At 45.6% G+C, this 17,607-nt stretch overlaps 1 protein-coding gene and 1 long non-coding RNA gene across 3 annotated transcripts in view; both read right to left on the minus strand.

Annotated features, from left to right (window-relative positions):
- Positions 1-5,604, minus strand: part of LOC126520796 (piwi-like protein 1) — a 57,316-nt gene extending 51,712 nt beyond the window's left edge. For both annotated transcript variants that reach the window (XM_050169585.3, XM_050169583.3), the window contains exon 1: positions 5,413-5,604. The gene's annotated coding sequence lies outside the window, so the exon portion shown is untranslated. The remainder of the gene's footprint in view (positions 1-5,412) is intronic.
- A 3,079-nt stretch (positions 5,605-8,683) lies between these two features.
- LOC129381022 (uncharacterized) lies at positions 8,684-12,301 on the minus strand. Its single transcript, XR_008609273.2, has 2 exons — positions 11,923-12,301; positions 8,684-11,711 (listed from the first exon to the last, which is right to left on the minus strand). It is a non-coding gene; the product is annotated as an uncharacterized lncRNA (long non-coding RNA).
- Positions 12,302-17,607: the final 5,306 nt, after the last annotated feature.

The following is a 17,607-nucleotide window of genomic DNA, read 5'->3' on the forward strand; positions in this document are numbered from 1 at the left end:
AAATAAACGCAACAGTTTTCATTTGCCAGAGGAAGAATGGCAATTTCTATTACAAATGTCACGGGGGCCGTAATAACAATAACAAATTTTTTTTTAAATGGGGGGGGGGGGGGGGGGGTTCAGAGTTAGTGCCAGCCCTGCACTGAATAGTATTTTTGAAGCACTGCTACCGAAGCCACTCTGACAGTGCTCTACAGCAGCGTCACTATACCTTTACATGTGACAGCCTCAGAATGACACTAACATCGAAGTGCAATCACTCAAAGCAACAGTAAATTTTCTACTCGAACAGGAATATAGGCAGCTCTCTGCTACATGGCAAAACACTTATTAGGAGCTGATGGCAGTTACACAAGTGAGAAAATGCAAAAAAGTACCTCAAATGGTCATTAATATTTGGAAAGGTGTTACTAAAGTCCCTTTTTCATTACAAAAAGCATGTCTGGTGTTCACAAAGCCGATAGGGCAGCAATAGCAAATCGCACACGAACAATGTCTAATCCAGTGCAATGCATAGTAGCCAGACATCAATAGCAGCAGCCACTGTAGCTGAGCATAGCAAATGCAAAAAAATAATACTGAACCTTTTGTTTCCTGCCCTTTTCTTTTTGCACTCACAACTGCTTTCGTTAAAAAAAGTACTTTGTGAACAGAGTTCACTGAACACAGTTGCTGTTAAGTGCCACAGTATTTTCTGGTGTGACAGCCTCCACATTACTTGTACAGAATGACACAATAAAGGCCTGTTTGATTTAGCCAAGTTTCTCGGCACCTTCTGAACCCATTTACAGGTGCAGAAGGTGGGTGTTCCTGGGCCTTTTGTATGAACCCCCAAGGTTCGTAAAGAACATCGAATGCAAAATTGAAGGACAATTCATGGGTTTGGAGGTTGCTGATGGCCAAAATTCGAGAAGGTTGAAACAAACTTCAGTCATACACATAAACTAAAGAACTTCGGCAGAGACACGTGTAGGAATGCGAAAGCATTACAGTCCCTTTGGTTAAATGTTTTCTATTGATGATGTTTTCAACATGCATTAAAGTTCTTTCTGCTGATTCAGTGCGCGTTTGCGTAAAACGTTGGCCACAAACCAGCTCATTTTATACACTCATGACATTGGCGTCAAGTCCATCGTAGTAGACACATCACCAATGAAATCTGAAGAGTAAGTGATGCGCTGAAGACAGTGCACTAACTTCATACGCTCATGACGTGGTGCCACCTCCTCCCCATTGGCTTCGCAGTCACGTGCCTAACGATGCACACACTAGGCCACACCTTTAGTCAGCCAGATGGCTGCAACGTGATGTGTGCAATAACGCACGCACTAGGCACATCTTTAGTCGGCCGGAACCAAAGAGCTGCTGTGGCGTTAGGGAAGCATGCTCTTCTCACACCCTTAGGCCCTGGTTCCATTCCCACCCAGATCGAAATGTACCAAATTTTCTCTTCAAAGTCATTAAATTACGTTGTTTACAGGAACCTTCCTGAGAAATTTGACATAAACCCATGAATTATTTATGTGTTTTTACTCTGCGCCATCAGCCATTTTTGGTACCATTGCCCGGTCACGCCGCTGCCGGATTTTCACGTAATGGAGCATATAATACTTTCACATTAAAATATTTAAATCTCCTTCTTAGCTGCAATTCTTTACAGCTCAGCAGCCACTGAATTGCACACACATGTCAAGCTCGTCAGGTGAATTTTCAAATGTCGACTTTCCCATCATAATGATGTTGCCTGTTGGCACATCACACTTCGCTCAATGGCGAGTAGCTTCCATCGATGTTAGTGGTACAAGTCAAGATCTAAGGAAAGGAAAACATATAGGGACAGAAGGAGCACTCTTTCTGTCCGTTACCTTTTCCTAATCTTTTGCGCCAGTAAAGTCGACTTTCATGGACCAATAGCTCAACATTGTACTTTGCTAGTAGTGTCCGGCTTCACCCAAGGATGCTCGTTACGTTAAAGCTGAATGGCTGAAACTTACTTTCCTTTGGGCATTTGTGACACCTAGGTCTGAAGGAACGGAGTCATGATGGCTGCAATGTAGACCAACTAGCAGAATGGCAAAAGTGGTGGTACGGCTTGGTTGCGTGACCTGGCTTCAAGTGCCAAGATGGCAATAGAGATTTAAACACTAGTGGCAGAGGACATGCCAGACTGCAATTGCTTAGCAAAGCTCAAGAGAGAATACATAGAATCATCTCCCAATAGACAGTGTCAACAGCATCCCATAAATGCAGAGCTTGTTGCTTGAAATGTTCAGCAGTCACCCCCAACCCCAGTTTTCAAGGAAATCAAGGGGCACACATAAATTTCAGGACGCTTTAAGGGCCCTTGAATCCCTCTTTCCAAATTTCAAGGGTTCTCAAGGATTTCAAGAGTGTACAAACTCTGCAGTCCTGCTCAGAGGCGGTTAGTGGTGGTGCATGGAAATGGAAGCGCGATGTGACATGTGGTAGCTCTGGCTCATTTTAATTTTCCTATGGAGCTTGTCGTGCAAGCTTCAAGCAGCCACACCGCCACTAGAGGTATTTCTATTGCACATGCAATAGAAATAGCTCTAGTGAAAAACAACTGGAACATTGGTTTGACAAGTGCCAGTTCAAACATCGCATTTAAAACAGCAGAACAGTTGAAGTCATCTTAATACAGTCTATGAACGACTTTGCAGGGCCAGAAACTGCATTTCAGATAGACATTTGTCCAGCACAGAGCAAAAGCATGTTTCTTTGTGCAATGTTAGCTCCATCATTTTATCTTATGCGGGTGTCACATGGTGCACTTTTGATAGCAATCGAGCCCGACCCGGATCGAATTTTTCGGTCCCGATTGGCTTCTCAGTTCAGTCTGCGGATGGCGACCAATCGCGGTGGAGAATTTCGATCCAGATGGCGCTCAATGCCGATCGAAGGTGGTCTGGACTAATATGGGCTGTACTAGTTTTAATGTGAAGGAAGCTTGCAGTAAAATTGAGTATGAAGAACGACTGAGGAAAATGGAAGAAAGTAAATGGGCTGGGAGAGTGTTGAGGTATCTGTACAGAAAAAACATTGATTCACAGTGAAGGAAAACGACTAGGAAGCTTACCAGCAAGTATGCAGCCTGTAGGGTGGGCAACACAGCAAAAAAGAATGTCAAGTGGAAAGTCAGAGAGGCTGAAATAATCTCATGGGTGGTGGCAATAGGAAAGAAACCTGCCATGACTAACTACTTAAGAGGAAAAAATTAAATCTGGAGAGAAATAATTTATGATAACTCAAAAGGGAAGCTCATTACTTTTCGAAGCGAGATCAGGATCTCTGAGAACACGCACCTATAAAGCAAGATATAAGAAGGAGCATGTGCTTGCTGCGGTAAAGCTAATTTTTAATATATGGGGTTTTACGTGCCAAAACCACTTTCTGATTATGAGGCACGCCGTAGTGGGGGACTCCGGAAATTTTGACCACCTGGGGTTCTTTAACGTGCACCTAAATCTAAGTACACGGGTGTTTTCGCATTTCGCCCCCATCGAAATGCGGCCGCCGTGGCCGGGATTCGATCCCGCGACCTCGTGCTCAGCAGCCTAACACCATAGCCACTGAGCAACCACGGCGGGTGCGGTAAAGCTAGGGAAACTATGAAGCATGTTTTATTAGAATGTGAGGACGTCTACCCAGCGGTCAATTTAGGCACCACTGGCCTCCTTGAAGCCCTTGGGTTCAGCGAGAGCAGTGGAAAAGTAAACATGTCCGCAATACGGATTAGTAAGAGGCGATTAGAGGATTGGTGGATGTAAGGAAACGACATAAAATGGAGACGTTCAAAGGCACAGTTCACAATAGAGGATCAGAAAATTTGGTTGTGGGAGTTAATAGGTTTCTTTTTTTTTTATTGTTTAACCTAGATAGGCCATTAGGCAGTATAACAGCAAGAGCTTGGTGGCGCAACCCACCGTCCCGTTCCAAAGGGGACGCTCATAACATCTATCCATCCATCTAGATGGCCGCGTGACACCGGTATTAGTGCTTACTGCATTGAATTTCAGGTCCAGTTTTAAATGCCTGTTCACGCCAGAACAAATTTTTTGTGAACTAATTCTCTCTATCCGAACAACCAGCCCGCCATTTTTGCCAAGTGATTACTTGCGAAAAACATCGACTGGGCTCGATCTTTACGACAGCTTAGTATGCAAGCCGCGTCTATGATTATAGGACTCGACGCAGCATCTCTGCTACCTTCAAACGGCACGAACGCGCTGGGGCTGAAACTATTGTCCCCATCCACGTGTATGCAAAATCTACGCTAAAACGTCACCGTGTGGGTGGACGAGTCTGTTTGGAATAATTCGACCAGATTAACTTGCAAATGCGGAACTACCGGAGGCTTCAACAGCAACGCGAACGTGCTGTTAGGCGCTAGCAACGCCGAACGCAGGCCAGAGAGACAAATGCGCGCGTTTACAGCTGCAGCGAATCTGCGCGCGGCACAGCTATGAAAATGACAAAGTACAAGCATAAAACAACGCGAAAACAAATAACTCATGACTGAAACCTGTCGCGGATGACAAGACATCGATGTTCCAGCTACTCAAGTGAGATGACAAAGTTGAATTTCTGGAGCACGTTCGGAAAGAAAAAAGGTACTGGCGGCGAACAAAACAATGGTGCCCGAAGTGGCTACCATGCTTGTTTTGCCGATGCCGATCGACGCAACAGCACAACTAAGTTCATTTCTTGGAAAATGAACAGCATGCGCCGTAACCTTCGAGGAGCTCAGAGCACATCAGCGAAGAGATACATCGGCCAATGAATAGCACGAATTTTGTAAGGAAGCCGAGAATCAGCACTTAGGCCTAGCAATAGCAGTGCATCGCCATGTGGAATCGTAACTGCGATGGAATGGCGTCAATGACGGCTGCCTCAATATTTTACAAATGTCGAATACTTTGAAAACGAAAAACGGTAACACGCCCGCGTGCGACAGGGAACTTACTATTGCCTACTAGAGTATGCAGAAATGAGAAGGCGCAACCAGGCACGGGAACGGCGTGGAACTAGACGCGGCTGTCTAAACGCGAAAAAGCGCGGAAACAGAAAAGTGGTTTGAAGTGTGCTCATTCTAAAACAAAAAACATTCTAAACAAGCATGCTCAGCGAGTGCACTCGTGAGATATCAAATTATTTGATAAAGACACGTTTATCTCGGAAAAGACTTGCACAGACTTGCACATGCAGGGAGACGCTGACAGCTCGGCGCTACTATGGACCAGCGTCGCAGCCAATTTCAACCACTGCCCGATGCATATGCTGTTAGCCCAAAACATGGTTCACCCACCTAGACTAACAACTTATTTCGCCCTTTACGGCCTTACAACATTCGTGCAAAGCATCTTAGAGAATAAGCGGCAAACAAATACGCACCTTTTCAAATCTGCAGGGGCAACAAATCTTCTCGACACACAATTGAAGCAACCCACAAAATTACACAATACACAACAGTCCTGTGTCGTACATAAGACACGAAACACTACATTTAAACAAACTTTTGCGCGGTCAAGTGCACATGCAATTTCGCAGACAACTGACTCATGCGCTGCCCATGCCAGACCTGAAACCCGCAAGAGCGATTGCAGTTGGTAGCAGGGCGAAGCCGCAGCCAGCCAAGAGGGCGCGCGCAACCACTTTGCTTCGCCACAATGTACATACTTTCTGTAGTGTCCCCACCGAAAGTCCTACGCGGGAAATAAGTTGTTGAATGCAATGGTTCCGAGTGGTTCAGTTGTTACTCTTCCTCGTACTTAGTAGATATTACCATCCGTTATTGCTTTACTTTCTGCCAGTGTCAGTTTTCAGTGCATTACGTATTATCGCTATCGAGTCATCGCTGTATACGAAATTTCACAAACGACCACATGTCTAACCACATTAAGCGCGCGTCACGAAGTGTGTTGTCCATTCTCAAATGCACACAAGAACCAGTTATTATTGCGTAATTAATGGTAAAACATGCAGAAATAATTGACGGATGTGATTTGCGAGGATAGATTCGACGACCCACTACCGCGCTGGTCAGCCGCCGACATGATTTGCTCGACGTATTACCTTCCTTTCCTGACAAGTCCGGCCGAAAATTTTAACTATCTTTTTTTGTACTGCTTCTGCTTCTTCACCATCGCTACAATGTGACAATGTGAGCATGCACCTTGGCATTTCTTGCCCTGCATAACCCAGCCGCTAGTTGCCCTACGCACGTGTGCCCGCATGATGTCTTCGCTGGTGACCTGCAACCAGTGGCGTAGCAACAGGGGGGGCCGGGGGGCCGTGGGCCCCGGGTGCAACGGGCCAGTGGCGGGAGGGGGGTGCCATATACGTCTGAAGACACCCTTTCCGCCGGCTACACCCGGGGGCGGGGGGTGACAGAAGACCTATGGGCCCCGGGTGCCAGACGACCTAGCTACGCCACTGCCTGCAACATATTCTAGTACGTTCTACCTGCAACGCAATTTCATGTCTGCTAAAATGGTTATCAGCATAGTACATACTAGTGAAGCAATCCTGGCAAAGCTGCAATGCTGGTATTTCTTTTTATTAGCAACCTTTAAATGGCACCTAAGCAGACGACGCGCGTGCGTGATTGACGGAGTGGCTGGCTTTGTATGACTAGGTGACCAATCAATTTATGGCGAATCCGGCAAATCGCTCCTGGGCGCCCTGGGCGACGATGATTGGATGGAACGGCGCATTGAGGCGCCCCGGTGCACATCGGTGCGATTTGACGAATAACCTGCATAAATTTCATTTATAAGTTATGTAACTTATCGCGAATTCCGCAAATCGCACCGGTGCGCACCAGGGCGCCCCAAAACCGTTTCATCCTTGCATACTGAGCATTAAGACCGAGCATCGCCCCATAGGGCTCCCCGGTGCGGTGCGATTGCCGAATTCGCCATTAATCTTCCAGAACCATAGAGTTTCATGCAATAATTACTAGAGGGAACTCTGGCTCTTGTGTCTATGGGAGCGGCAATATCGGAACGGTTGAGACAGCATGGGAATTATTATAGAAAGGGGTGGTACAGTTGACATAAACGTAAAAACATGAAAGAATATATTAAATTGAGTACTAGGCAGGAAAGAAACTGTCGCAACGGAGAAATAGGTGAGGTGAAGAATTAAGGTTAGGCGGTGGCATAATGTGTTTTGTGCCTTGGTTGATGACATGAAAATTTCAAATTTAAGTTACCGCTTTTAAATACTCTAAGTTGCCGCATGCCAAATTAATTCCCGTCGGGTGTAGGTAATTAAACTTGTGTATGAGGTATGATTCCGTATATTTCCTTTCGCGTGCTGAACGGAAATTTGTTCCCACGAAACACGCAAGCAGCTATTTGATATCTAAAAGATGTCTTGAACGGCTAATTCAAAAGCCTAGTAGCTGTCTTGATCAAGACATTTTGTAGCCATGGACGTCTAGAAGTACTTCAGTAAGCCCTGCTAACGTTACGCTAAAAGTTGGCTAATGGACAGCTTGACAAGAACAACTGAAGACTTTTATTAGACATTCCCTCAAATTTTTGCGGCAGCTGTTACAGTAGCACGACGTTTGCCCACAGTTACAATTTATTTTAAACGAGGCATGGACATCAGAAAAAAAAGTTTATGTTGTCGGATAGTGATGCACAGGTAGTTTTTCCAGATGTGAACCATGGGAATGGTGTAGTACAGCCTCATTGGTCAATTAGTGCTTTTTAATTAGACCAATCAATTGAATGCAGCCTGTCAGCATTATTTTGCAAATAAAACAAGATCTGTATTGTATGCTGATATCATTCCGATGTTCACCCATTGACCTAAACAAGAACATCTCTGCGTGAAACACGTCATAATTGAAAAAACTTCGCCCTGCTGGGTCTCCACCAAATTGAAATAGCTTCTAGCAAAGAAAAATTTTGTCAGTGATGCTGCAGTTCAGGCAAAAATTACATCCTGGTTTCAGCTACAGGGGGCACAATAGACATTCTGAATGTGTTTACCAAAACACACTCTAGTGACACCAGTAGTGGGTTTTGCCGCAGATAGAATATATACTAGCATATTCCAAGTGCGGAGGTTATGTTTAGAAGAAATTCTATTTTCAGTCTTGTCATAGACCAAGACGTCTATAGCCGTTTGTAGCCGTTTCAAGAAGTTTTTAAGAGGTTCTGTGTTTCGTGGGTTTGTAGTTGATAGAGCCCCAAGCAACCTTGGCCAACTGCCGCTGCTTGGCCGATCGTCGGGAAATGATCGTCAAACGACTATATTGGCCAGCGAAGGTTGGCGAGAGGTCGGTATGACAACGGCCGCCGCCTTTACCGGCGGGCAGTCGGCAGAGGGCGTCTTGCCAACCTCTCCATAGAATAAAGAACAACTTTAGAGAAGGGAAACTGTACCTTCCACAGTTGTTCGAAAATAAGAAGCGGCAGCGCATGGAACTTAGTGGGGGACCCGACAGATGGCGCTACTTAAACAGGAAGCGGAAATGTCTTTTTTTTTTTTTAGTACAACATTCAATATGGCTGCTTTATACCTGGGTACGCTGGGTACGCGCCGTGCTCGCCTCGCTGGCTTTGCGGCATGCCTCAGCTGCCACGTTTTAATGGCCAGGAGTCTAAAGAGCCTCTACTGACGCCCATACAAACAAGCCACAAGTGAGTGAACAGGACGTGCGACTTTATTGGCAGAAGAAAAGCAGTGCACCTTCTCATACAAGATCAGAAATAAAATTTGCATGTCGAGATGCGCTGAAACCATTAACGCGAGCTCGTAAACTGCTCACTTTCGTCGCCGCACATGGCGATCTGGTAACGAGCGACAATCAGTAGCGCAAGCAAATTGGGCAGTGCACCACCTGTTTGCTTTAACAGTCGCCGTAACTTACATTGCGAAGCAATCGGGTGACGCAAGGCATCTGCTGCCGCAACCAACACAGCGACATGGACTAAACGGCATTTTAGCGTTCCCGCCTTTCCAACTTGCACGTTTCTTTTTGTTCTTTCGGGGACCGCTAATGTGTAACTCATAGTTGGTGCCCCACATTCTCAATGTGGGCATCACCATTTTGCAGCCAGTTTTGCAGGCCTTTCCACCTATGTGGCTATCAACTTCGGACCATGTAATAACGTGTGCTGTCTCCGCTCACGCCACATCATGGCCGATGAAGGCCCACAAGCATAATTTGCCGGCGGCTGCAGCAAGAAATGTCGAATGGGGAGAGCACCAATTAGGGTGCATGTAAATTGGGAGTCTTTGTCGCTGTGTGGACTGCAGGAGCAGATGGTTACCTCGGGAGACTGTTGCCCATGCAGCTAACCAGGTCGCCACATCAAAGAAACAGAACACGGCGACCATTATCAAATTAGACTGCATTCAATCACTGCATAAGGTTCAGACAATACACTGTACATTGGCTAAGATCCATATGACAACAGTGGGCATTCACGCACTACAAATTGCATACAGCTTATTCAGCTATCCGACTTCAGGCACAGTGCTTACCTACGTCGCACATGGTGGTCTAGTAACGAGTGACAACCAGCAGCACAAGCAGATTGGACAGTGCCCCACCTGTTTACACTGACAGTCACCGTAACTTGTACTGCGAATCAATCGGGTGACGCAGGCACCTGCTGCCATAGCCAACACAGCGACATGAACTACCCGGCATCCTAGTGTTACCTACTTTCCTACATGCACGTTTCTTTTTGTTCTTTCGGTGGCCACTAATGTGTTGCTCACACTTGGTGCCCCACCTGCTCTCAATATGGATGTGGTCTGTTTTGAGGGAATCGCCATTTCGCAGCCACTTTTAGAGGCCTTTCCACCCATGTGGATATCAACTTCATACACTTCAAACCATGTAATCATGTATGATAGTCTCTGTTCACGCCAAATCATGGCCAAAGAAGGCCACGAGCATGCTTTACCCACGGCTGCAGCAGGAAAGGACAAACAGGGAGCACAAATCACACTACATGTAAACAGGGAGTTTGTGTCACTGTGTGGACTGCAGGAGCAGGTGCTTACCTCGAGAGGCCATTGGCCAATACAACTGAACAGGCTGCCACATCCCAGAAATGTAACACGGCAACCATGACCAAGTGGGACAACATTGAAACAAGATTATGCAATCAAATCACTTCAGCATACTCTAACAGAATGCTCAATCTATACATTGGCACTATGCATTGGCTACGATCTACATGACAACAGTGAGCATACACGCACACGGGTTGCTTGCGGCACATTCAACCGTCCGACTGTAGGCATAGTGCTTGCCTTCGTCGCACACTGCAGTCTGGTAACAAGCAACAACCAGCAGCGCAAGCAGATTGGACAGTGTGTCCCACATATTTGCACCGACAGTCGGCGTTGAATATGAGCAGCTTGCATTGCGAAGCAATCGGGTGACGCAAGCATCTGCTGCCACAGCCAACAGCGACATGGAGTGCCCGGCATTTTAGCGTTACCGCCTTTCCAACCTGCATGTTTCTTTTTGTTCTTTTGCATGCCACTAATGTGTAACTCACACTTGGTCCCCCACATTCTCTATATATGGGCATGGTCGGTTTTGTGAACATCACTATGTTGCAGTCACTTTTGCAGGCCTTTCCACACATGTGGATATCAACTTCATACACTTAGAACCATGTAATTATGCATGAGAGTCTCCGTTGATGCCAAATCATGGCCGAGGAAGACCACAAGCAAAATTTGCACACGGCAGCAGCAGGAAAGGACGGAACGGGGAGCACCAACCACGGTGTGTGTGTAAATTCGCAGTCTATGTCACTGTGCGGACTGTAGGAGCAGGTGCTTGCCTCGAGAGACTGTTTCCCAATGCAACTGACCAGGCTCCCACATATGAGAAATGTAACACGGTGACAAGTATCAAGTCGGACAGCGCCGAAACCAGATTCTGCAATCAATCACTTCAATGTAGCTTTCACAAAAACACAGGCTGTCGAGCAAGAATAGCAATCCTGAATGAGACTAGGAATTCAATATGGGAATGAGAAAGCTTGCATTCAAGAAAGAAGCCACTCTACCTTGCAAGCATTGAAAGCCAAAAACATTAACAAAAGTTAAATGCTACATAGCACACAGTGTAAAGGTTAATGCAAGACACACGCCAATGCTGCATCAGCTATTTCAGGAGAGGAATTGCACATGGCAACATACACTAGAAAGAACTGCTACACATATGTTATGCTACTAGACAGTGACTGGCATTAAGTATGAGCAAAGAATCGGTTGACCTTTATTGTTTGTATGAGGAATAGGAATGATCTCTAACAAAAGTGTGGAATGAAAAAGCTTGCATTCATTGAAACAAAATTATACTTGGCAAGAACTGGCAAGGCCAGGAAGCTCACTAAGGAAGGGCAAGCTGACAGAACACTCTTAGCCAGCGTCATCTGTGCTTATTCAGAGGTTGCAGGTACATCTGAAGACAAATAATTTTGGTTGTTGAGGTACCTGGATGACTCGGCCAATATCCGTGCTGGTGGAATGATGGCGTAGGCTCTTTTCACTCTTGAAACAGTCGTCCGTAGACTTGATATCTCATCCAAATAATTCTGGAATGGCTTCTTTGTTTGTGGTCTTGCGAATTCAGCTCCAGCCCCTTCCTGTTGGTGTAGATGGGGGCTCCCGTGATGACCAAGATGTACTTGGCACAGACTCTGTTGGGGCAGAACAATGGCACATGAGATACAGCAGAGATTATCCAAACTCATGTAGTGTTTTCTTTTATGTTCGAACTAATTATGCTGAACTGTAAACATGAACAAATGTTCATATCATCTGCTACAAACAACTGACATGTATCTCAAGACTAGCAAGCCAGTACAGCATATATCAAGCATATTTATTTCTGAACCAGGTGTTGTTTACCTTGTAGTAGCAGCCAAAGTCCACACAATGACCTTGTTGTAGCAGGCAGCAGCTTCTGTTTAGTGCATGGAGTGTGTTGCTTTATACTGGTGCCATCCTCATTACTGCATGTCTGGAACAGAAATTTTGACTGCATCAGAAATTGAATAAGCACAATTTTGCAATATAAAATGCGTAAAGGTGCGACATATACATTGCAATGGTTTGTGACTACAGAACACATGCAAATGTACACTGTTTGTTCTAGGGTGCTTAAGCAGCATGGTAAATAAATATGGTTACTCTCCGTAAAATTGATGTCTGCGTAACTACAATGCATGTCAACAGCTTAAGTATTATTAAGATCACAAATAAGTACATTTGTGCGCTCGTTTATACACTACAGGAGATCACACTGCTGATTTCACAAGCAAAGAGATGAAAGACATGAAGCTATTAGAAATGATGCATTCTTTTTGTGCATGAACGTGATGCACCGCTTCACTACTGCAAAAATAGATGTCCTGAGGTAAGCCAAACTGAACAGCAAGAACATCTGGAACCAACAGGTACGAAATATGGGTGAATTATCATGTGTGCAACTGTTTAATACATTAAATTCAGGACTTTAGCTTCAGTTTATCAAAAGGTTATTCGGTTCTGTGAACGAAAGAAGTTGCCGGCGGACTCGAAAAAAAAAATATATTGATAAGGCAACTCAGTCACTTATGGCTACGGCTACAACGAGATGAAAAATGTGACGCGCGTTCCGATATCGTTTCTCTTTCGTGAATGTGTGTATAATGATGGCCTCGCAACTGAAAGTTTATTTCGGAAACAGCAACGGAGGGTCCTGACTGCCCTTATGTAATGCAGCATCTAGTTCGTTAACTTACCTCCGCCTGTAAGTTAACGAGACGAATAAATTACATAGCGATTGAAGCAGTGATGTTAAACGACTCACCGGTATTGCTGTCCCTAGTTGCAGCAGGACCCGGCTCCCATTTCGATGCAGACGTGTTCCACATGGCTCACGACTGCAACCTAGCTTTCAGGCTTACACCCCAAATTAAATAACGCGAGACATCGAAGCGCAGTAAACTGGTGTTAGCTCAAAATAACCAACCAATGTACGAACCAAGGAATCCGTACCTGCCGCGCACGCGAACATACCGGTAAAAATTTTAAATTCAGGCCAGAGGTCACGTGGGAGGTCGATGATGCTGAACGCTATTTTGTGTTTAAAATGACAAAAAACAACAAAGTTGGTAATGAAAAGTACAATGTAAAATTAGGAATTATAATTTTGTAGTCTTTATCATGCAATAAAAACGCTTCGTTTACTGTTGAAGAAAGTTTGTAGGTTAAAATTGCGCTTACTACGGCGCCTCTAGCGGGAGATAATGTGCTCAACGGGGAACCTTTTTAATTGGTGTACTACGCCTGTTTCTTTAGCAGCGCCGCCCGGTCGATTTTTTCGCCCTCTGTGGCCATTTGTTGAACTTGAGAGTGTGCGGGCCCTGACCTCTCTGTCAGACTGACTCCCGACCCGCCAGTTGGTCGCCGGCACGGTACGATGGCAACGCGTCGGACCAACGCCCGAGGCCGATGAGTAGCATAATTTAATTTTTATATCAATTCCTGTCTGTCGGTCTATACTTATAAAATTCTCACTAGGGAAATTTGTTATAGGTGAAGGTAATACATTGTTATGCTTACAGAATTTATACTTTTCGTGACTATTACATATATACACAGCTGCATTATAGCGCAATGCGTTCAGAAACAGCGATATATGTGTGTGGGACCGTTTTCTGAAGCAATATGAAACTCGTCGTACGCGTAAATATGTGAATTAACCTGCCATGCTTCTTTAAGGGAAATTCTCGGGATGCTTGCAAGGATTAATTCTGTAAACATACGGAATTTCACGTGGGCTGTGGTATATATTATGAATTTTCGCTAATTCTTTTTTACTGTAATTTAAACACTAAACTTCTAGAAATATTTGGGGTTTAACAAAGCAAACGTCACTAAATTAAACTTGTACCTACCGCCCTAAACATGGCCTCCGAGATGCCATCATAGAGCGCTGACGAATCTCTGGGGCGGAGCGCTGAAGCGGTTAGTGCGACCAGACATCGCATCGCTCTGTTAGCGCTGCCCTCGGCGCGCTGCCACGTTCGCTGCACTGCTAGTTTTCCTCCTACTCCCTCCCACAAGCGTTTCCTCTCCAGAAACGTCACCCCCCTCTTCCACCCGGACTCTCCGCCTCCGCGCCAAGAGCTGCAACACAGAGGCGCTTTCCCCACCCACTGCATTCAGCCACCACTAAAAAGAGACGCGTTTTACGATGCTTGGCATCTTTCTTTGCCTCCCTCAAGCTCCTTTATGCATCAACTAATAGCGCTTTCACTCGTGTGAACGACAAGTGCACCAGAACATACGTATGCTCAGCCTGAAGTTGACTTATGCGAATTATTACAGACTGTGGAGCTAGGAGTCCTTGAATTCCGCTCAGCAGGCAGTACCGAGCGGTGATGCTTTCATTCCCAAACAGAAAAACTAATGGAGGCCTTGCTCCACAGTGAATTTTTTATATTTCATTTATCACGGCAAGACTATTCGTATCCTCCTCTTTTGGATATTTGACGTAAGGAAAGTGTCAGAAAACTAGTTAAACATCTATTTACTACAGCTGGCGCAGATATATTGTTTACTCAAAATGAATTGGTCAGATATGAATTCACAATTTAAAATTCCGGAAGAACATGCGCGACGAGGTGATAACACTGAACGCACGCTGAGCATTTGCCAAAAGGCGAACGCGAATTGTATTGAACCAAGAATAGAACTACGGTTAGGAAAATGCATAAACCGCTGGAAACAAAAAAACAGTGGCGCAAGAAAAAAAGAGGACTAGAAACAGAATGAGCCCTGTGTCCTCGTCTTTCACGCCATGATGTTTCCCATGAGCCAAATAGCCCAAGCAAACGTTATGCGACATACTAAGAATTAACTTCCCCTAATAAAAGTGCTGATGTCTTCATTTTGCAGGAGATGACTGGGGAGCGCCAGGGGTTTTCTGTTCCTGCTTTGCTACGGGACTGTGAAACGTAAATGCATCAATAGTATAACTTCGGTGTTGCACCTACAGCAACACAATCTCGAAATCTTCTCAGCCAATCTTTTCTTCCTTTTAGTAGAAATGATTTGGCTGCTACGACGGCGCAATTCATCTGCTACGGCACCGAGTCACACTACCCATTCCCTAAATTTTTGTTTCTTCTTTCAAGAAATGGTTTGCCAAAGGCTCGAGGATCCCTTTTTACGAGTGCGTCCCAGCAAGACTTTCTCTGTTGCACGCTTCTGCAGCAGCACGTCGCGCTCGCCCAGGTTTTCTCGCATAGTCTCCGCGTGGGCGATTTTCAAATAGCAATGCAAGGTTTTCCCTCATTGTGCGGGCTGCCGATTTGACACTCGGCACGCCGCTTTCCGGTTTTCCAGTTGGGCTGGCAACGCTCTGTTAGGCACTCATACATAACAGACAACTGTATCCTCGCAGTAAGCGCGTTTCTCTTCGGTGCAACAAAAAATGCGTTCCTTCATAAAAATCTAACACGTATGATTTCGGCTCATATGTATACCTACAGCACACCGACCTCTTAATGGAATAGTGCTTTATGTTCAGATTCATGATTTATCATTCGCTATGTGCCACTGGCTGCACGCAATTCAGTCTAATCCTTCAGACTGAGCATGTGCCATCTTCTTCGGGTGATTCGTGACGGACGGCGCGGCGCTGCTCGAGACTGTGAAGTCTCCTTTCTTTTCGAACTCGCGCTGCTGCTTGCGGACGGAATGCTTTTCTCTGGAGCCTGAGGGGACGAAACTTGTTCTGGCCTTTTTTTTCTTTCTTTTTCAGCTTCTTCTTGGATCACTGGTAAAGAAAGTTGTGAGTTCGGCGGCAAGCGAACCGCCTGGTTTCCGCGACCCCGAATGTAAAGACGAACACAGCCCCCTCACTCCCCCCACCAACACGTCGCGCGAGAGCAGGCGGGGACCATTCATGCCGTGCAGGCGGCGATCATGTTACAGCGGGGCTGGGGAGAGGAGCGGGCTTCCTGCCGCCGAAACGCGCCGGCGCGCGTATACTACTCCTTGCCCCGCAAAACACACAGAGGAAAGTGCGTGATATATCCTAAGAATTTGAAAAGGCGGTAGCGCAAGAAGACACGGATGGAGACGAGAGGACAAGGATGGGTGCTGAACTTCCAAAAACATTTATTGTGAATGAATCACGAATATATACATGCTGTCCGAGCCCGGTGTAATCATCTGCGCATTCGTAAATATGCCAACTATTTGTCTGACAGCGTGATGGATGCCATGTTGACACATCCCCATGCTTACACAGCTTTTTTTTCCTCTCCTCCATCGATGATGGAAATAAAGTTCAAGTTCACTTCTAGAAATAGGTTCAGATTCTGCGATTTCCCGTATAACACGAGCTTTACTCTTCTTAATAACGAAAGTGTTTACAAGGTCGAGCGAACAGTCCCTGCAAGTCAGACAATGACTTGCCAGAAAACCTTCGAAATCTTTTCCTTCACGCGGATTTTTTTACATTGTTTGCGTGCTTCCTTAACCTATCATTAACACATGTCCCAGTATGGCCAATGTACACTATTCCGCACCTTAAAAGAATTTCATAGACTACCCCTTATGCGTATTCAATAAAAGGCGGCCTGTGCTTTATGCCGCAGTCACGTTACTGGCTTGCTTCCGGGTCGGTCATTCTACAAAGCTTTTACAGCTTATGGGGAGCAGCGAACACTCGTAACGCTGAGCCACCTTTTCCAAATTGTGGGATAGTGTGTGAACGTAAGGTATCACAGCTACATTCTGCCTACGCTGTGCGCGGGTTTCGCGCGTTTGTGGCTTTGTGCCCATATTTCTCAGCAGGTTCCCTGCAGTATTCTTAGCAAAAAAAAAAAAAAAAAAGCCCTCCTCCATTGCACCCTGTGAAAGTGGATGTACAACGAAACGATTGCCGCCGTTAGACGACGTTACTCAGAAACCAACCACCACTAACACCACAAGCGACGTACGTAACGCGGACACGCATGTATACGGAAGTGCAGCATACATGGCCCCCGCCAAGCGCAAGAGCCTTATGGAACTAAATGAATCTTTGAGGGTAAATTGTCAGAAAATGCGTAAAAGACAACTTAAGCACAAGCTTCAGACATGATAACTTCGGATTGCAAATCGAGTATGCGGGAAAACATAATTATGTTACGCGGAAACTGAAAGACAAAGCCCTTTTCTAGCTGCCATTTGAGGTCTGTCTGAGTGGCCACGGCCGGTATGTGGCGGTACCTCAGATTAGTACCACAGAGAAAGGCGGAAAAAAAAAGCGAGCTCGCCATGCAATAGGCTGCATAAACATGCAGGGCGCCAGAAGAAAGGAAAAGCGCTTTTAAATTGAGGAGCAGTTAAATAGAGAACAAATCGGGGTGTATGCGGTTATAAAAAACGCACCTTAGAGACTTAAAGAATGCACCAGTCATTGAGAATTATGTTTGGGAAGGTTGCAACAGAAGTAAATCGAAAGGAAAGGGAGGGGGGCCGGAGTGTTCAAATGGGAAAAAGCATATTCAAAGTGTCAAGGGCATTCTTTGGTTTTCAGGCACAATGAGTGGA

This window comes from Dermacentor andersoni, chromosome 3, assembly GCF_023375885.2.
Source record: "Dermacentor andersoni chromosome 3, qqDerAnde1_hic_scaffold, whole genome shotgun sequence".
Classification (NCBI taxonomy): domain Eukaryota; kingdom Metazoa; phylum Arthropoda; class Arachnida; order Ixodida; family Ixodidae; genus Dermacentor; species Dermacentor andersoni.